General features: G+C 45.6%; 1 protein-coding gene across 2 annotated transcripts in view; it reads left to right on the top strand.

The window, feature by feature from the left end:
• Positions 1-20,221, top strand: part of PRKCE (protein kinase C epsilon) — a 451,351-nt gene that overhangs the window by 94,690 nt on the left and 336,440 nt on the right. The window lies entirely within an intron of this gene.

Below are 20,221 nucleotides of genomic sequence, written 5' to 3'. Positions count from 1 at the left end.
GCTTATCTGAAAGTCTTGATCTTTCTGCCTCTTTTCATTCTGAAGACATTTATGTAGAAAGTACGTAATTAACGAAGTTCATATTGTAGAGAGAGTTTCTATAGGATGACTCTGGTAGAGTTTTTGTACTACTGAAGGCTATACACACAGAAGAGTTTTATAATCCAGCACGCTTTTTCCCTCATCATTGCCCTCGGGTCTATTCAGGATGGATCAAGGAAACAGCCTTACAAAGAAGATGCCTTCACTCTCAGCAGAACTTCTGTTGACTTGCTGTCTACCTGGCATGGTTGTGCACTGGGAAGGACCCATGAGTTTGATTCCTTAATGAATGGTTTTACTGGAGGGAGACTTAGGGCTTTATTTTAGGAGTTAGGGATATCTCTTGTCCCTCCTTTCAAGGTGTCACAGATGTTTGCCTCTCACAGCATGGTGAACTGGAAACACAAAGAGATAGAAAACACTTGTGAGAATAGTGCATCCATGCAAAAATACCCCAAAGAGCAAAATTTGGCCTGATACCAAGCAAAGGAGTTAAAACTCTGAGAGTTGAGTCTCCAGAAGCTTCCTGGAGAGGTGCTGTTTCTTGGTATTGGTGCCAGTGCCCTGGTGAGAGGGAAGAACACTTCCCAGGCCTGTGGATGGTTACCGAAACCCAGATGTGCGAGACCGTGGAGAAACACTCTGAGGTGGCTGAGCTTTTCACACCTTTTTCACCCAGATGTTTTCTGGTTGGTAGACATGACCTCTGAGGAAATCTGACAATTTTGTTAGTGGAAAAAAGTCAAAATAATGAAAGAAACTAAAAACCCCCAAAAACAGTTCCATTGCTCAGAGCACATTGTGAGAATGCTGTTTTCCCTGGTGCTATCCTGGCCTGGCTCTAATTATCTACAGAGACATCTGATTAACTCCAAATGACATGGTCTATGTATGAGTCCCAAGGGGATGGGTTTTAGGGAACAGTTTAGAGCCATATCACATTTTATTAGTTGGGTCCCTTCTATCCAATTAGGCTGAGAAATGAAAGATGTTTTGGTGTTTCCTTCCCTCCTTTCCTTCCACAAAAGCTGAAGTAACAGATAGTTGACTAGATGGGTAGGAGGATAGGGTAGAGTTAGAAAGGGACAGTCAGGGCTGGGAGATAACACTAGATACTTCCCTGCCTTCTTCCCTGGAGCCCCACTGGAAAAATGGACCAAAGAAATGGGCATTGAGCAATTATGCTGTCTTCCGTGTTTATCCAAATCCTCTATGTCTTTCATATGCCAGATGAAGGAAGACTCACTTCCACCTCTAGTAATCTGTCCCTTCTCTGAATATTTATAGCAGTTATGGTCTTTACCATGCAGTGTAACACAGATTTTACCTCTCTTTATTGACTGCTGTTTCTTATATCCAAATGTTGTGCGTCCACTTTGCAGTAGATTCCCAGTGTCCCGGAGCTGATCGGGCATCTTTCTACGTCCACTTCGTCAGTACAGAATTTAGCCAGAGATATGTATCGATCAATTGATTGTTCTGCTGCTGGCACATTCATCTCGTTCAACCCAGGTTTAAGTGTTTGGCAGATTCTGGGCAATTTTGGCACAGAGCTAGGGGGCAAGATTTAAGTGATTTGTTCCCATTTATTGGTGAACTGAGCAATCAATCCAGATTTTAAAATCTCTAATCAGATTAGCTCATTTTTAATCATCTAGAGTCTGGCTGGGTTTGTTCTGTGTGGGAGCCAGCGAGGCCCAACTGTTGCCCTGACTTCCTTTGTACACTCTTGACGAAGGTCTTTTCATCTTCGCCCACCTCGCGCCTTAAAAACTGTGAGTCAAGCTGCGTTTCAAAGAGCTTTTTTTCCTCCTTCCTCCTCACGGGTACTTTTGAGTTGCCATTTTCTCTTCTATCCCTTTTGTTAGGTTTTATGGCTTCATAGTCAGGCTGCCTGCGCTTTGGCAGGACCAGGAGGAGTGTGTGCATGTATGTGTACACCTGCATTTGTGTATGAGTTATGCAAAATTATGTGTGCATACACACACGTGTGGTGGGTGTCCTTGTGTGTATCTGAGTGTTGTGCATGCACATAGTTATGCACAATTGCTGGTGAGTAGGCCCTGAGCGAGTGACATGGCAGCTAAGTAGGATCTGGGGCCCCAACAGAGAGGAAAAAAAAAACCACTTTTTTTTTTCTTTATAGATATTGTAGTTTATTTTTCAGTGCCATTGAGTTTCTTTAGCCTGTGATATGGAACTGTTGTGGGATTCTGTTTCTTGAATTTTTTGTCTTCTCTTCTATGTGCTTTAGCCGGCATGCCTTTAGCATGAAATGTGTACTATTCTGTGCTCACGTATTTTGGTGCTTTGTTATGTGGAGCTATATAGGGCCTGGGATCAAGCTGATATAGATTAACCTGTGGATGGTTAGTCTTTGCATACTTGTCTTTGCATACTTGTCTCGAAATCCTCAAATTCCAGCACCCTGGATAAAATAGTGGGAGGGGAGGAGAGGGGCAGATAGAGCAAATATAGTGCCAATCTCCATGGTTCCTTGCTCTTGCCAGAGGGCAGCAGGCACATGCATACTCCGTGCTCAGCTACTCATCCACATCTCGGGATGCCCAGGTGAACATTTATGCATGACCACCAGAAGGGATTTGCAATTCTGCAAGAGGTAGGGCTATGAAACATTCTCCTTCTCTCGTACCTGCAGCTCTCCTATTCCCTCTCCTAGATGGTTCTTGTATAGGGAACGGCCAGGCACTGGCTTGGGGGTGAGCTCCAACTCCATCTCTAGGACTGCTGTCCCCGTGTGTGGTGTTCTGCTGCCCTCCCCCTCTGTGGAATTGCTTCTCCTCCCCGGGGTCAAGTGCTGAGCGGTCAGGCACTAGCTGGAATTACTATACAGATGCATCAGGAAGGTGGAAATCCTGCTTCCTCTGTCTGGAAAACACAACACTGGTTGTGGCTTTTTTATTTTAAGGACATGATGTCGCTTTTCTGTTTCCAAAGTATGAGTATTGCTCAAGTTTCACACATTCACGTAGATTGTAATGTTTGAGTTACCGTCACATTCACATAGATTGTGGCATCTGAGATGTGTTCTGAGATGTCAGATGTATGGCGTCCTTTCTGCAATGCTGCTGGCCCTGGCCGAAAGATGTGTTGTTATTTTCCCAGCCAGCTGAGGATTGCTTTTGCTTCATACCTTCACAGGAGGACCAAGCTGGCACAGCCATGGTCCCGCCCCCAAACCCACAAAAACACCCTGTGATTTAGGCAGGCCGTAGTTATGGTTATCTTTGCTGCATAGGTGGATGATGAAATTGAGACAGTGAGAAGTCCAGGGGCCAAGATGCCGGCTCTCCAACCACATTCTCTCTCTTGACCTGTAGGTCACTAAGACCAGCCCATCCGCAGAAGATTATTTCTTCCTTCCTAAAAATCCAGCCTGCCTCTCGCCATGTGGAGACAATGAAATCCTTAACCCAGGGTGAAAAAGACCAACCAAATAAAACACACGAGGACTTTATTTTTTACACTTTTCTTAGGAAGTTATTAAGGAATTATTGCGCTGATTCATGTGGGTGGAAAATATTTAAGTTTGGTCATTGTTTAGGCTGGCCAGTTTGACTGCGTTGGGGACTGACTCTTAGAAAGCACTGTACTGTTTTCTCCACGTGTCCTCTTAGCTTTGGATTGCTCTGGGTCTGGATCAGGTGACCCCCAAATTCAGTGATGACAAGGAGCCACTGCGTTTAGGGGGTCCTGTTGATGAATAGGGAGTATGGGGGTAGGAGAGCTTGGTCATTTTAGACTTTCCCAAGCTGACACTCTTTGTGTCTTGTGTTGGCAAAGATGGAGTCGACCTAGAGGAGTTGGAAACTGAAAGGAAAACACGGGGAAGGACTCAGGAAGAAGGTAACATGAAAAGAAACAAGCAGAATCTGTTTATATAGGGCTTGCATTAAGCAGATCCTTTTCCTGGCAGATGCTGCTAGCAGTGGGCTGGGGAAGAGCTTCTCAGACAGCTAATGAGTGGTTCCTTCTCTCTGGTGCTGCCACCTCCCTCCCCAGAGAGATGGGAAACCTGGTGGCCCCAGGTTGACCTCTCCCACAGTGGCTGTCTCCTCTGAGGCACAGGCACAGTGCAGCATGTGCTCTGCAGCCCAGTTTTTTTCCCCTTCTGAGAGCTGCCCTTCGTGACATGCACTAAATCCTGGCCATCTTCCCTTTCCTCCTCTTTTGTCTTTTCTCAGAACTTCTGTTCCGGTTTCGCACTTACCTAAGACACAAGGGAAGTAAAGGGGCTCTATTGGGGTGATTCTGCGTGTGGTGGGGAGCCGCCCAGGACCACTAGCAGGCTGTGCCCCTTCCTTTCCGGATGCTCCCAGCCATTTCTGCCTCCCCCCTCGAAACTTTTCCCCAGATTCCCGTCTTGCACAGGCCGCTGGAGGCAGAGAGGAGGAGTGTGGAGCTAGAACCTCGTATGTAACTCCAGCTTCCTGTTGGGATCTCACTTGTTGCTATGAGGCCAAAGCCACAGCCCCCTACCCTCCGAAAGCACCGTAGACGAGTGGAAGGGACGGGAAAGGAAGGGCAAGCTCTCCTCATATCATTTCCTTCTCCCAGTGGCTCTTGGAAATGTCATTGTCCCCATTTGACAGAAGGAGAAACTGAGGTCTGGAGAGATTAAGTGGCTTGTTCAACCAGGTTAAGCAGGTAGTTTGAGTAGTAGAGTCAGAATAAGCACCCAGACATGCTGGTGCCTAATTTAGTGCTTCGTCATAAAGCAGGAAAGCAAAGGAAAAGCAAGGGGAGTAACTGAAGGGGAAAAGGAAACAGAGTTATGGGAAAAAGAAAAGGGAAGTGGTGGAACCTGAAGCGTTTTAGGAGCTGGTGAGGGATGTTCTCATATCTGCCTGTAAGGATCACAGCGAGAGAGAAGTGCAATAGATACATCTACCAATAAATGCAGGTTTTGTTAACTTGCCCAGTTATTTCTCAATCACTTTCACTAGTCACTTAAAGACAAAAAGCTGGTCGATTGTCCTCTGGGCACCCTGCCTGGCCCTAGGCTCTTTGGGGATCCTTGAGACTAAGAAGAGACAGGTGCTTCCCTCAGCAAGCTTGCAGCCTATGCTGGACCACCATGTTTGTATGTAGCAAAAGGTTGTTGATTGAAGAACCGTGAGTTGAGCATCTGCCATGTACTGATCACCATTTGGTATCAAGTCGTGGATGCTGAGGAAAAGACTCTGAGTGGGGAAGGCGTTTCAGGGAAGAGGAGTCTCTGAAGAAGGTGGCTCCTCCATCTTTAGTGTGGAAAGGTGCTGAGAAGTATAAACTGAGCAGCCCTGCCACCACGGCCTGAGACTGTCTTCTGCACCTGTGACACCCTATTGAGTGCCCTGTCTGCTACTGTTCAGAATCAAGCTTGCCTGAATGGCGTGGTGCTGGTAGGTGGCCAGGTGAGGTACCTGGCCTGAACATAACCTGGGAAGGCTTTCTGAAAGCAGGGAGCATTGTTGTTCCTGGAAAGGCAAGAGCCCTGGCCCATAGTCTTCACCTGGTTCCTCTATCCCTTCTCCTTCGAGTTTCCCTGGGCACTAGCCGTGTAGCCCCTGTGAGGGGTTTTCTGAGCAGGAATCCACACTTTACCCCCAGTGTGGGTCCTACAAGGTCATGGGTGCAAGAAGGTCTGCCTTGCCTCCTACAATCCGCAGCCCTCCAACTCTGCCCTCTCATAGATGAGCCAGCCAGAGAGGCTTGTCACTGCTACAGTGGTGCCCCCTGCAGAAAGATGTGAGGCTGCAGGAGGGTGGGCAGTGACAGAGCGGAGGGCCAAGGAGACCTGGATCCAGGCTTGCTCCTGGCCAGCTGTGCAACTTAGGTGAAGATGATGAAAAAGGTAGCAATAGTCACCACGTGCTGTGCCTGGCTTTGTGCTAAGCATGTTACAGACACCAGCTTGACTGATCTTCACAGCAGCTGTACGAAGGAGGTATGTCATTAGCCCTTCATGCAGAGGAGAAAATGAGAGCTCCCGGAACTCATGGGCGCTGGGGGGCAGAGTTGGGATTCAGATCTTGTGCTAATTATTAGGTCCCATTGCCCCCAGTTATTACAGTCAAGCCTCTTTTTTCTCCCTTGTGAGATTAGGACTTGAATGGACTGACTGCTCAGGTTCCTCTCAGCGTGGTCATTCTAACATTTGCAGAAGGGATGTCCCTGAGGGGCAAAGGCATTGGCCTTAGGAATGATGGCACTTCAGAAATGATGGGGAGGAGTATACCCAGGTAGCCGAGCCCCTGCTCGTTCTGTAGCAACATAGGGCTTGTTGGTTTCTCAGCTCCTTTCTCTCCTGGTCACCTGGAGCATGCCCGCCTTGTGGGGAGCACCCTGGGTGAGCCCTGGGGCCTTTGTACCCAGAGCCGCCAGTCCCTGGAGAAGGTGCATTGGGACAGAATGCCTGAGGCTCCTCCTCTAATGGGCTGGGTCCTTACTACCCTCCCCACTGAATGCTGCTCACTAGTCAGAGCTGTCTGTTACTGTCACCTCGCAGCTGCTGCTCATTGCCACATTGGGTTAGAAATAGAAATTGTCTGCTGGGCCCTATAGCCCTTCTCTCTGCTCTGCTGCCACTCATCTGGGGGACCCATCTGTGCTGCCTTAGTTGGTGGGGCCTCTCTTGGAGGGAAAGGGGACTGGAGGAAGCCCAGGATATGTCAGCCTGGGAATTCCAGGGCTGGCCTTGGCTGGGGCACACTGAGGTAACCACCCCTGTGGTCAGGGCCTGCAACTGGCTCTTGTCCTCGAGGTATCCTCTCCGCAGCTGCTTCATGGGCTCTGGAAAGGTGACGTAATGCTGGCCTGGCAGAGTGTCTCACCATGCCATCAGCACCTTCTAGCCTTCCCCTGGGGAGGGGCTCCCTAAGTGCATGTGGAACTGAGTTGCAAACACCGGACAGGGCCGAATTGTGGCAGGACCTGTAAAGGCAGCCTTAGCACAGCTTCAGGCGTCGAGTGCCACTTTTTTTCCTCTTCGCCGGATCCCTCCCTGCCCTGTCTCTCCTGTCTTCGTTCCATTGTACCAAAGCACTCTGTGCCCCCTCTCCCTGCTCATGGTTGTCTGCCTTGGGAGAGCTGAATGTTAGGAGCTAGGCGTGGATTTTCATGTGACCCTACAGATCAGGGTAAGACGAGAAGTGGCATTCCACCAAAGGGGTGTCCTGAAGCCACAGGCCCGGGGAGATGGACAGGCCTTGGCCTCTGGGACCATCTGCCTTCCATCCTTGCCTCCTGACAGATGAGTCAAGCCAAGAAGCCGGTCACCCCGACTCCGACTCCCTTTCGGAGGGGCCTGCCTGGAGCCAGCACTCCCTTTCCCTGTGCCTCTGAGCGTTGGCCCTGCTCCTCCCCTTCCTGAGGCTGTTTCCAAGACCAGGGTACCACGCTGACACAGCGGGCACAGTGGCGGGGGCCCAGCAGGGTGTGGTGCCGGAAGTTGTTTTTATTAATGGTAAACAGAGTAGTCAAACAGTAGTGACAGTGTAGACACATCTCGGTTACTTACAAGTGGATTCATCTGCATTCTGGATAATCCATAGCTTTCTCATCTCCATGTGGGCTTCGTTACCAAGGGGGGTTAACAGTAAGGAAGGAACTAAAGTTTGAGACTGTACTATGCGGCAGGCATCATAACAGGCATTTTATCCACATTTGTTCATGTTATTGTCCCCTGACCTCATTCGTCCTTGTGTTTATCCTGTTTGCTCCTAAGAAACTAAGCTTCATGGACTTTAGATAAGTTAAGTTGCTCCGTGGTTAAAAAGCGTTCTAGCCACGTCCCTGACAGGTCTATCTCATTTCAGAGTTGCTGTCTTCCTACTCTGTAAGTGTTTTTGTTGGCGTGTGCGTGTGTGTACACATGCACGTGCATATGTGAGGGCAGACACGTGGAAAGACAGCCTCCATACGGACCATCCACCCTCATCCTTCATACATCGCTCATGGAATTTGAGATTCCTGAAGTTCCCCCACTGGCAAGTTTATTTATACTGTGAGTTTCTGGGGGCATTTTAAATCAAAGTGGCCCCAAATATTTCCATGTAGTGGTTGTTTTCCACTTATTTTCCTACCTACCTAGACTATGGAAAGGGGGTGCTGAAACTATTACAGATTAGGAAATCGAAGGTCAAAGAAGGAAGTAAATCCAGAATCTGATCCCTTCTCTGCATTTCCACCATCCCGGTCTGAGCCTTTGCCTTCTCCTGCCAGGATAATCGCAGTGGCCTCTTGATTGGTCTTCTGCTTCCATCCTTGCCCTCTCCTTACTGACCCCCGACGTGGTCTTCCTATGATGTTGTTCCTATATTTGGAGGCCCACAACGGGTCCTCATCGTGGGTGAAAACCCAAATCTTTGCAGCCACCATCAAGGCCCTGCATGGTCTGCACCCCAACCCTCACCTCTCTGATTTCGCTTTGGATTTTTCTCTCCCAGCTTGTTGCATTGGCTTTCTTGCTGTTCCTAGAAGAGACCAGGCATGTTCCTGGCTTTTCAGTGGCCATTCTCTATGCCTGCGTCAATTCTGCTATCTGAACCTTTCCCTTTAAGTCTTTGCTCCAATGACCCCACAATAAGGCACGCCTCCCCCAACCCGGACCTTCCTTACCCTGCTCGATGTATTCTTTTGTCCAGAGTACTCATCATATCCTAAAATATATAATTTACTTTATTTATGGCTAGCATGTAGACTTTACAAGGACACTCATTTTTTTCCTCTTCTGTTCACTGATACATCTCAAGTATCTAGAACAGTGCCTGGCACATAGTAGGCACTTAAATAAATATTTGATGAATGAATGAAATCACGTATCAGGTCAGTGAGGGACTCATGACAGAACCTTGTCTTTTACTCCCAAGATAAGGATCCCCCCCAAATGTGTTATGTTAGAAGAAAACAATTTTTTTGGAGACAAAATGTAGCATGAGCATAGAAAGCAGAAGAGCTCCACATGTACTGTGCATGAAGTAAGGGCCAGGTACTGTGCCTGTATTATCTCACGCTGTCTGCATCTTTCCCAGGAGGAAAATGAGACTCAAAGAAAATACGTGATGCACTTATGGCCTCAGCTACTCAGAGACTGAGCTGGGTTTAACCTCAGGTCTGTGTGGCCTCAAAGCCGCTTTCCTGTACCTCCTTGGAGGAAACAGCACCGATAACCTAGCTCCTTGCCCCTCATGTTCCTGCCAGCTGCGTGGAGGACCAGACTTGAGGCTGAGCTCACCTTGTCCGGGTCCCGTTCCCCTACCCCAGTATCGTGTGGGCCGGCTCCCTGCCTCTCCCTCCTTTCTTGTGAGGTCTTGGGTGTCCATGACCACATTCATCTGGGTACTCATTAGTCAAGTTCTGGTGCTTGCTCATTGTTCCAGCCAAAGTAAGCCAGGAGGTTGCAAAAAAGCAACTGCAGAGTTTGGCTACTCACTAACGGACACCGCTGTGGCCCTTTCCTCTCCTGTAAAGCTTAGTTGTTGGTTCCGCGAAAGGAGCTAGCAAGGGAGCATGATCAAGACCATGATCAAGACCAGCTTGCCCTCTCATCCTTCCGCAAGCTCCTCTCCACACATCCCCGCTGCTGGTGTTCCGAGCTGTTGAAACCAATATGAAAGTGGTTTCAAAGCCTCCCTGGATGAGCATACACCATACATTTTGGGACGACTCACTGTCCAGATTACATGGGGGGATCAGGGAAGATCAGTGAAAGGTGAATTCATTCTTTTCACTCAGAGAATTTCTGTTCTCATGGAGATTAGACACATTGTCTAATACGATTCCTAATATTACAAATCCGCAAAGCAGGAACGTAAATATAATCCATGAGCTGTGTGCCATGGATGCTTCCTCAGTTGGTTACCCCGTAGGCTACTAAAAGGGGAACATTTAGGAGCATAGAGTATACCTTTCGGAACATTGGGTTCCAATGAAGTGAGTGTTTGGGAAGTTTCCATGGAGACTGGAAGGCTTCACTTAGGCTTTGTGTGGCGATTTAAGGGCATTTCTCATCTCTGCCTGCTCGCAGATACCACGGGACCCAAGCCGCTTCACTTCCCTCAACCTCAGGTCCTCATGGGCTGTAGGGAAAGGTAACAGGGTTATAACAGCGCTCAGGAGGGCTGAACTGGTTCCTCTTGCAGCTCTTGGATTTCGTTTACCCCTGGAGTGTTACAGAGTTGTAATTCTTCCTTCCAATGTATTGGTGAGACAATGAATTCAGCACCTAATATGGAACTGAAAAGTAAAGCTTCTGAGAAGAGACAATCTGATGGAGACCCCACTGCTCCTCAAGGCCCAGGTCCAACCTCCTCACCCAACTTCTATCCTAGAAGACATTCCTTCTTGACCCCCAGGCCCACCGTACTCGAACTCTCTTTATTTTCTGAGCCATTCCTTTGGCCTATTCCTTGATGTCAGGGACTCAGATGTCATCATTTGAATCCCATACAAGCTTTGGCCCTTACCCTTGCATATGCTCAATAAACACCAGTTGATGTGAGAAGAATGAAAACTGCTACTGCCCAATGAAGAGAATCACTTACCAGGAACTTGCAGATAGAAGTATGAGGGATAACTTTTCTCAGGACATCCTAATAAACTTATCAAGCCCAGGATTTCATTAACATGATCTTACCGGCTTTTCCTCAGGGGACCTGAATCTTAACTCCAGCACCAAGCTCAGTATTTTCCAGTAGATGGTGCATTTGCAAACTTACTTGCTTTTACTCAAGACCTGCCTGTGAGAACTATTAATTCAGACAATTTCATCAAAACCACACATGAGGCTTTAATGATGCTACTCTGCCCACTGGTCTCCCCCATTGCACTCTGATTCTGTTTAAAGAAGCCCAGCTATGGTTCCAGGGCCTCGGAGAAAACTGCTGGAGGAAGTCAGCCTCGTGCAGTTGGACATCTCCACTGGCCTTTTTTCATAGATGACTGTGGTTCTTTTCTGGACCAGAACTCTTCAAAATCTTCCCAAGAGCCAGCTCTTCTCACTGAGAATCTCATCTGTAAGGAAGACCCAGCCTTAAATGAAAATTTTCATTCATTAGACATAACTCAGGAGACCTTAGGACCAGCATGGCCCAGTAAGAAGATTGTAGGGTCTCATGACTGGAAGGGGTACCAGGGCTTCTAAGTGCTGCATACTTAACTCCGTTTCTTAATCTGGGCACTGGTTATACACATGCCATCACTCTCTGCACTTTTCTGTAAATATGTTCTGCTTCCATCCAAGATTAAGAAGAAGAGAAAATAAGCGAGAGAATAATAAATGTAAATTCAAGGCAGTCCCTTGTTGGGGGTGGGGGAAGGTGGGAGGATGGCATTGGAGAGATGTACACTGCAGCTTCAAGGTTCCATTCCACTTTTTAGGTTGGATATTAGGTTCATTAAAGTTCTTCTTGTTATGTTTCATAACTCACGTAGCTCACATGTATATTATAAATACCTTTTTATATGTGTCAAATATTAAATAAGCTACATGAGGGTATAGGAAAAAGATCCTGCAGATTCTATGGTCAAATAGACCAGGGTTGGAATCCTGCCCCGCCACTCACTGGCTGCGTGGGTCTTGGATGAATGACATAAGCTCCCAGACCTCTATTCGCTCATCTGCAAAGTGAGGGTTGCAATCCATAATTAATTCAGTTGACATTTGGGGTATGCATTACAATGTAAAGTACAGGATGTTATGGGAACATAAAGCAATAGGACTGAGCCTAGTTGCAGAGGGGTGGGGTGAGAGTGTGGCTGTCAGGGAAAACCTTGAGGAGATGATGTTTGAGCTGCATGTTGATAGAAGGCTAGTTTTAAGTAGGCAAAGTTAGTACTTAGATTCATGTCCCCTCAGAGTTCTATACGAGGTCCTGTGGGGACCACGAGAGAAATGTTTCAGAGAAGCATGGAATTTCAGAGCTGCAGAGGAATTTGCAACACATAATATAACCATCCTCTCCTACCCTTACTTGTCCTAGATTTTGCTGATGAAGAAAATGAAGCCCAAGAGATAATGTGACTTACTCAGGCCTCTCCACTAACGAGCAGTAGTGCCAGGACTAGAATACGTAGCCACTTTTGCTTCTTTACGTGTCAGACACTCTTTCTAGAGCTTTACATGCTTGATATTCAGTCCTCACTAACAACTCTATGCAGTAAGTACTATTATCATTCCTCATTTACAGATGAGGAAACTGATGCCCAGAGAGATTAAATAACCCCGCTCAAGGTCACATTTGAACCCAATCTGACTGCAGAGCTCCCACATCCCTTTTACTACCCTGCATTTCCCTCTGTCAGAAACTTGGTTTGCAGTATTTCTGCTGAACCATGCATGACATTTTCCCTGCTGTCATGGAGCTGTAGTCTTCCTGGAGGGAAAAGATAGTAAGGAAAAGATAGTGATAATACAACACGATACAACACAGATGAGAAAACCCAGCTGAGCAGAGGATCAGCATTGGGAGTAAGTCAGTTCATCCCTTGGGCTTCATTTTTTTTTTTTACTGGAAACATTGAGGAAAGGTGAGGGCGGGTTATAGAATATTCTCTGGAGTCCACTGGCTGATAGGTGGAGTTCAGACTAGCTGCTGGTGACTCTGTCACAGGGTAGAGGAGTTTAGGCTTTGTCCTGAGGCAGTGGGGAGCCAGTGTGAGGTTTTGGGCACCGCAACAGGAAGAAGAAAATATTGCTTTATGAAGGTGGAACCTGAGAGGCTTTTATCTTCCAACTACATTTCTCTGGAGACTGACCTCTCAAGAGGTCATGCCTGGCTGCTTATGCCCACGGAATCTGTGTTCTAGGAGTCCCTGACAGAGGAACTCATTGCGACTGGTCACATTCATGTTCCTTTTCAAATGAGGAAGGTCGAGCCATAGTTTGGACTTCTAGCGAGTTCTCACTCCTGACTGGAGTCCCCTCTTTGAGATGGTACCTCCACTTCCACTCACCATTCCCCTCTCCCCTCAATTTATCCCCAACGTTCCTGCCCATCCGCTGCAGAGAGATCCTGGGTGGGACGTCATCATTGGTATCACTGGGCGTTCTTCTAAGTCGGTGCATTATTGCAAGCTAACCTCTATTTTCGTATTATGGGGCAATTCATATAGAAATGTTCTTTGTAGCAGTCTCAGAAAAACGTTTGTTTTTCCTTTCTGATGGCCCTCCCCTCGATTAGCATAATGGTGAGAAAACTATACTGCCACCTAGTGGGAGTCCAGAGTGTGACCATCAGAGCTCCTCCTCCTGACCCCAATACACTGTGTCTGTGATTAATATTTAAACTAATGAGCAGTTCTGAGTGTGCTTCCCGGTGTATGGCTCCAAATGGATTTTCAGGTCCCTTTTCCACTGTCTTAAAACTTGCAAGTCCCAATGGAGCTGTTTTGTATACATCAGACAGAACCTTTGAAACAAGTGCTAGTCCGATGAGACAGGTACCTGTATCCCCATTTACAGATCAAGTAACTTGCTCCTTTTTTGATCATTTAGCATGTACCCAAACCATGTGCAGGCCTCTTAGATAATATGTAGATTATAGCCTGTTCTCCTCTGAAAGAGTATTATCCAGACATAATGGCACAACATTGTCCTGGCCATCTTGCAGAGGAGGGAGACCTTTGTGCCCTAAGGTGGTCCGGCTGAACTGCCTGGATAGAAAAGATGAGTCTGGAGCAGGAATTTGGAAGTTGCATGGGAGAAGAACATTTTTGCAGGTGAAGACACAGAGGTGGCACAGGAGTAGGGGTGTCTGTGGGCAAGGAAAGACCACTGGTCCAGAGCTGAGCCTGGTGTCATGGGTGGAGGGCCAGGATGCAGAGTACTTGAGAGCTAGATTGGGGCTTCAGGGGGTTCCCATGGCTATTCCCATGAGACATTTGTAAATTTAGAAGTAAGATATGCTTGATGGAAGAAATGGAAATAATGCAGAAGTACATAAGGTAAAAACGTATCTCCGTTCAGTTCCATCCTCTACCAGAAAACAGGATTAATAGTTAAAAGTTTGGTGTATATGCTTCTAGAAGACTTCCTATGCCTGTAAAATTAAATAGATGAATATGTCCATTCATATGTACATAAATTAATACATATGTATATAATATGAGTTATCTTAAATAGGATTATTTTTAAACTATAATTTTATAATTTCTTTGTGCTAAAAAAACTCAAAAATATATTAAAGTCATCTTTTAGCTTTTTAAAAATCTTTTGCTGTTGAAAAATTTAAATATATATAAAAATAGAATAGTATAATAAATCCACTCTCCCAGCTTCAACATTTTTCAATACCTGGCCAATCTTGTTTTAACTCTACCGCTGTCATGGGTTTCTCCCAACTGGATTATTTTAAAGAAATTTCGAGATATCCATTTCATCTGTAAATATGCCTGTATCTCAAAAGATAGGGACACTTGAAAATAATATAACCACAAAGCCATTATCACATTTAAAAAGCATGAATTCCTATACATCATCAAATATCTAGTCAATATTCACATTCTTCCAATTGTCTTACAATTTTTTTTAACCACCGATGTGTTTGATTCATGATTCAAATAAGATCCACATATTGCATTTGGTTGATGCTTTTAAAGTTTTTTTTTCATTCATAGATTTCTACTCTCTCCTTTTCTTTTTTTTTTGTTTTTGCCATTCATTTGTTGAAGAAACTAGTCATTTGTCCTGTAAAGTTTCCCACATTCTGGATTCTGCCGATTGCGTCCCCTTGGTGTTTTTGAACCTGTTCCTCCGTCCCTTTATTTCTTGTACACAGGTGGTTAGTTCCAGGGGCTTGAGCAGAATCAGATTTGATTTCTTGGCAAAAAGCCTAGAGCTTCTTAGGCAGAGGAATGAAGTGACCAAGAGCAAGAGTTATAGTAGCTTTAGGAAAGAAGACACTTCGCTGGCATCCCTTGGGTTTGCAGGTGGGAGACAAAGAGATAGGGCACCCCAAACCTCCATAGGGTTGGCTTCAGGGATGCTCGGTTGCTGGTGGGGGTCTCGTCTCATCTTGTCTCGTCTCATCTCGTCTCATCTCGTCTCATCTCATCTCATCTCATCTCACTCATCTCACCTTCGTGAGGGGTCTCTGGGACCAAATGATCCCACCAGCTAGTCAGTTGGAGCTGAGCAGCAACTGGCTCTCATGGCAAGCAGAAGCCTGTAGCTCTCTCGTCTTCCCTTCTTCCCCTAAGTCACATATCTCCATAAAAAACAAAAACAAAAACAAAACAAACAAACAAAAACACACCGTAAAAATACTTTTCTTTCTTCTTTTCAGCCAGTTTATCCAGTTGACACTGCTTAACTGTCTCAGCTCATAGCTGGGAAAAATCTGCACAGTGCTCTTGGAATGCTTTACGCATCGTATCACGAACTCCTGAGGAAGAATCACTTAATTGAGACATTAAACCACTAGCTCTGAATTCTGCTTCTCATCACATTACTGGAAGCCCATCTTCGGCTACATTTTTCTTAAATGATCATTCCCAGTTTTTCAATATCTTTGATTAGCCTCTCCTCCTCCCATCAAGAGAATAAATTGTTTTTCTTAAAGTCAATTTGGTTCCTATTGTCTATGAATCAAAGACTCAGGACCAGAACTGCTCATCACCAGCAGCTAATATAGTGGCTTCCACACTGACTTGACATTCAAGCAACGAAACTTGATCACTTAATTTGCTGTGTAGTCTTATCTCAGTGAAATGTATGCTTTTCTTTAGGCCTTCTGAAACGTTAAAAATAGTTTCTCATCATCTTTTTCCCAACCTCCTAGGAGTCTAGAAAGCGATGATGCAAAACATGGTGGGCTTACTTTTCTTAGTTACTATGTTCATCAACCCCCTCGCTGGGGGAAGCCACAGAACATAACCTGGTTCAGGGTTCTGCCTGATTTATCCCTCCCCAGTCCCTTCACTTAAAAAAAAAAGTTATTATCTGAATCCTAGATGAGTTACATTGTTTCTCAGGTTCAGTAGGTAATAAATGGAGGTGAGGTATGGGCCTGGTCTTTGGTTATATCTGTTAGAGCTTTATCGAAATCCTTGTTATTTCTTAGGATTTACACACAGAGGCTGTCCATAATAAGAGGCATCCTTCATACATGCAGTCTGTGAATTAGGGATTATCCTTCCTCAACCTACCGTATAAACTCTTTTGAGCTGACTGAAAGAGGAATATTTTTTGACTAAGCTGCCAGTGAATCGCCAGACCTCTTCCTGTCCTTCTGACTCTGACCCAGTAAGTGCTCACAGGTTCAGGCGCCCTGGAAATCTTCCTGGAAATCTGTGTTGATCCTGGAGACTGCATTTACTCCTTCCAGCAAGGCAGCGTGCTATAATAAAATCAACCCCAGACAGACTTAGGTTCAAATCCTGAGTCTCTACTTGGAACAATGTGGTGTTTGAACAAGTCACTTAGATTATATCTTCAGATTCTTTATCTGTCAAATGGACTGGCAGTCCCTATCCCAGGATTGGCATGGCCATTCCAGACTGTATATCTCTAGCCCTTGGCATACACCACGTGCTAATAAATGGTCGCCATTGTTGCTGTGGAAAGGCAGAGTTGAAGCCAGCCTCCAGGGAAGGGGGCATGAGAGAGATAGAAGGCCAGTGTTTTCTGGATAATGTATTCTTTTGTTTGACCCTTAGATTTGGGAAAGATGGTTGTTTTTTATGAACTACCCACTTTTCTTCTTCCCGAGCCATAAACTAAGTTGAGATAATCAGCTCTCTGTTATATAATCTCTTGAGTGTTTTTTGGTCGATTGATTATGTACACATATTTATGCCCACGTGTGTGTGCGTGCTCGTGTGCGCACACACGCTCACACGACAAGGGAGAAATTCTCACCAAACTCTACCCGCAGATTGGCATATGCTTTCTGTCAAGTCATCAGTTATGGTTTCTCGTGTTTGAATCCAGATAGCAAACTGGGTCGGAAACCGTTCATGAGAAACATCCCCTCAGTCGACCTACTCAGGTACTTCCTCTTTGTTATTTTATTACTTTTTGTCGTGGCAAATTTTGCTCTTACAGTTTCAAGATAATCAATTTATTTCCATGCGCCTTCTCCATCCAAATTGGATTACACGTATAAATAACTGTGTACTGGCCCCAGCGGCCAGCGTGTGCTCCTAGGCTGGCGCTTGGCAGCCTGGGTCCTTGGGCAGGCTCCGGCTGTGTGTTTATTTCCAATCGAAGTTCTAAGTGCTGGAATGACTTCCACCTCCTTTACACACAGCTATCTCAAAACCCCCCTTGTTCTTGGGTTGCAGAGGACAAATACTTGGGGTTTTCATTAGTTGTGGTAAGAGAATGCTAGCTCTCTTGGCATCATCCTGCTGGTTGCTGCCTTGTGGTTAGCCTTTTTACTTTAAAAATTTTCTGAATTACTAAGTGCGTTTGTGCATACATACACCCCCATCTACTCAAAGCTGCACCCTGAACTTTACTTACTGTTGGTGTTCTTTCCAGGAACAGAAAGACACCGCCATGTAATGTTATAAGGGAAATAGAACAAGGTCCTGGATCAGAAACTCTGGTTTCTTTTATTAGGGTTCAGCTTTTCCCTCACTGGGAATTCTATCTGCATTTAATTTTTTTTTTTTTTACTTCATAATCACCTTTGGTTTTATCAAAGTGGTTTTCTTACTGTTTGATCCCACCTCCAGATATAACTAAACAGAACACAAGTTAGGCTCCATATGCCAGCCAGACACATGGTTTTCCATTGTCTTCTAGATGTGGGGATGTTCAGTATCAGCCCTGTTCTCTGTTCACAGGTGGTGTTTCTCTTGGTGTGGTCCATGACCTACCAGCATTAGAATCTTCTAGGATCTGGGGAGTCTGCAAACTCTTGAGCCTTACTCCAGACATAAGTCTAAATCTCTAGTGGTGGCGCCCAGGAATCTGTGATAGGAAAGTCTCAGAAAGAGTGTTGGTCTGTAGATAAAGAGCCATCACGGAAGATACTGCTGCTACCTCTCTCCCTCTCTCTCCCTCTCTCTCCCTCCCTCTCTCTCTGTCTTCAAGGCTATGACTTTGAACCTTGTCAGGATCCAACCTGCAGGCAATTTTCCTTTCATTTGAGTCACGCATGTTCATCCACACATACCTTCCATTTCTAGTATCTTTTCATCAGTGCCAAGGTAATTCTGTGATCACCCTTCAGGAGCTCAGGGTCTTGTTGAAGAGATAAGATGTGCTCGTAGTTGAAGATAAGTGACAATAGAAGGCTAAGTGAAATGTATAGTTTAAACTCGATCTGAAAGGAAGAGGTGTTGGCCTTGTGTGGGGTCCTGAGGAAAGGTGCTGTGGGCTGGGAGGCAGGCAGGAAAGCAGTCCCTCAGAGGGAGCATTGTAAAGAGCCACCCACAGGAAGGCTGAGGGGCACCTGAGGAGGGGTGTCAAACCCACCTGAGGAGAAGGAGGAATTAGGCTGGTTGTGAAGGAATGTTGAGTCGGAGAAGGCTTCCTTTTGGTGAGCTTAAGAGATAATCAGATTATTTAGGATTTAGGGGAGAGGCTTTGGCAAATCAATGCTATAATCAGGATCATGTTAGGATTTGCGAAGTCAGAATACCATTTCCTAATTTGACATCATTCCATTTCATTAGTTCCGAGTGCCCAAAGTCATAGGTCTCATTCTACTGGAGGGTCTGAAGAAGACTAGGTATAGACGGGGCAATCCGTAACTCTAAAAAATTACTATTTATTATGAAAATTTCAAATGTATGCAAAAGTATAACATTATCATGACTTTTATTTAATAATGGAAAAGTTATTCCCAGAGCCAATATTATGAAGTTCAAGAACAGTAAAAAATGAATCTATGGGGTTAGGAATCAAAATGATTGTTGCCTCTGGTCAGGGGAGAGGTGACTGGGAAGTGACAAGAGTGAAGTTTCTGTGATGATGATACTGTTCTTTCTTTATTGGGGTATTGATGACACAGGCGTAAACCTTTGTCAAACTCAGTAAACTGTACACTTAATGTTCGGGCATATAATTCTACGTCAAAAAATAAAGTTATTCTCCTTTCTTTTCCTCTAATTTTCTTCCAGTTCTTGTGATCATATCAAGGAGAGACTCTCAGGTCGGGCCCAGTGTTAATACCGTCCCTCTAATACTTATCTCCCAAAAGCATAAGGCTTATTTTGTTTTCATTGCATTGAAAATAATTATTTATAGCCATGGATACTAGTTTTCCTAAGTAATATATAGTACATATGTAGGAGTAGTGTATATAATGTTTTTTTTTCTTCAAAAAATAAAATCACTTAAGAAGAAGAGATGTAAGTGGTGAGTGAAAACTGTAAGGTGGTATGTGAGTGGCAGACATTTGAGGGACACTAGTGGAATGAGGAGTTACTTTAGGGTGCCCCTGTGGGACAGATGAGAAGGGTCTTGTTGAAAAACAATCTGTTCTTGTTTGGTGTCACTCACACATTACTTGTTGAGTTCAGTTTTGTTTTCTGAACTCACAGTGGCAATTCCCTTCAGCACTAGCTGCACTGAGAGATGGCTGTCGGGGTTAGGCATGTGTGGTGGCCGGAGGAAATAAGGCAGGCCTAGCAGATAGAGCAGATGTGAGTGGTTCAGCTGGTAGCAAAACTCTGACCTCCACCTCATGTGCAGCACAGGGTGACTGGGAGGCCTGGCCGTGCAGTCTGTTGGAGAAAGACAGAAACAGGGTCATGAAGTTGTCTTGAACCCTCTCCCTTACTCATCTGTTGCAGCAACCCAGTACTTTCTAGGCCCTGCTGTGGGAACAAGTTACAGCCAAGCTGCCTTGGTGCTGTCCAAGGGCTGAGAGTCTCACAGCCCTGCTGGGTCATCGTGGGGCTGAATAGATAGGTACCTCTTCTCTCCAGGGACTCGTGGCCTTTCATAGATACATGCTTGGGAATCTTTGAAATGAATAATGTACAGAGAACATCGATTGAAATCCTCTAGTCACTTATTTGTGTCTTGTGCTGTTCCTTATCCTCTGGTTTCCAGGGAGCCTGGGCTCTCCAGGGTCACCTGTCCAGTGTCTCCATGTATTCCTGGTCTGGCCATACAGTAGAATTCATCCCCAGTCTCCAGGAGTTACAGTGAAGAGACAGTTTAAGTGACAGTTGCTGTTTAACCACCGCAACCATGGAGTTCCTAGAAAACTGTGACATC

The sequence above is a fragment of the Pteropus medius genome, unplaced genomic scaffold, assembly GCF_902729225.1.
Source record: "Pteropus medius unplaced genomic scaffold, Ma_sr-lr_union100, whole genome shotgun sequence".
Taxonomy (NCBI): domain Eukaryota; kingdom Metazoa; phylum Chordata; class Mammalia; order Chiroptera; family Pteropodidae; genus Pteropus; species Pteropus medius.
This window is presented reverse-complemented; position numbering and strand designations above follow the sequence as displayed.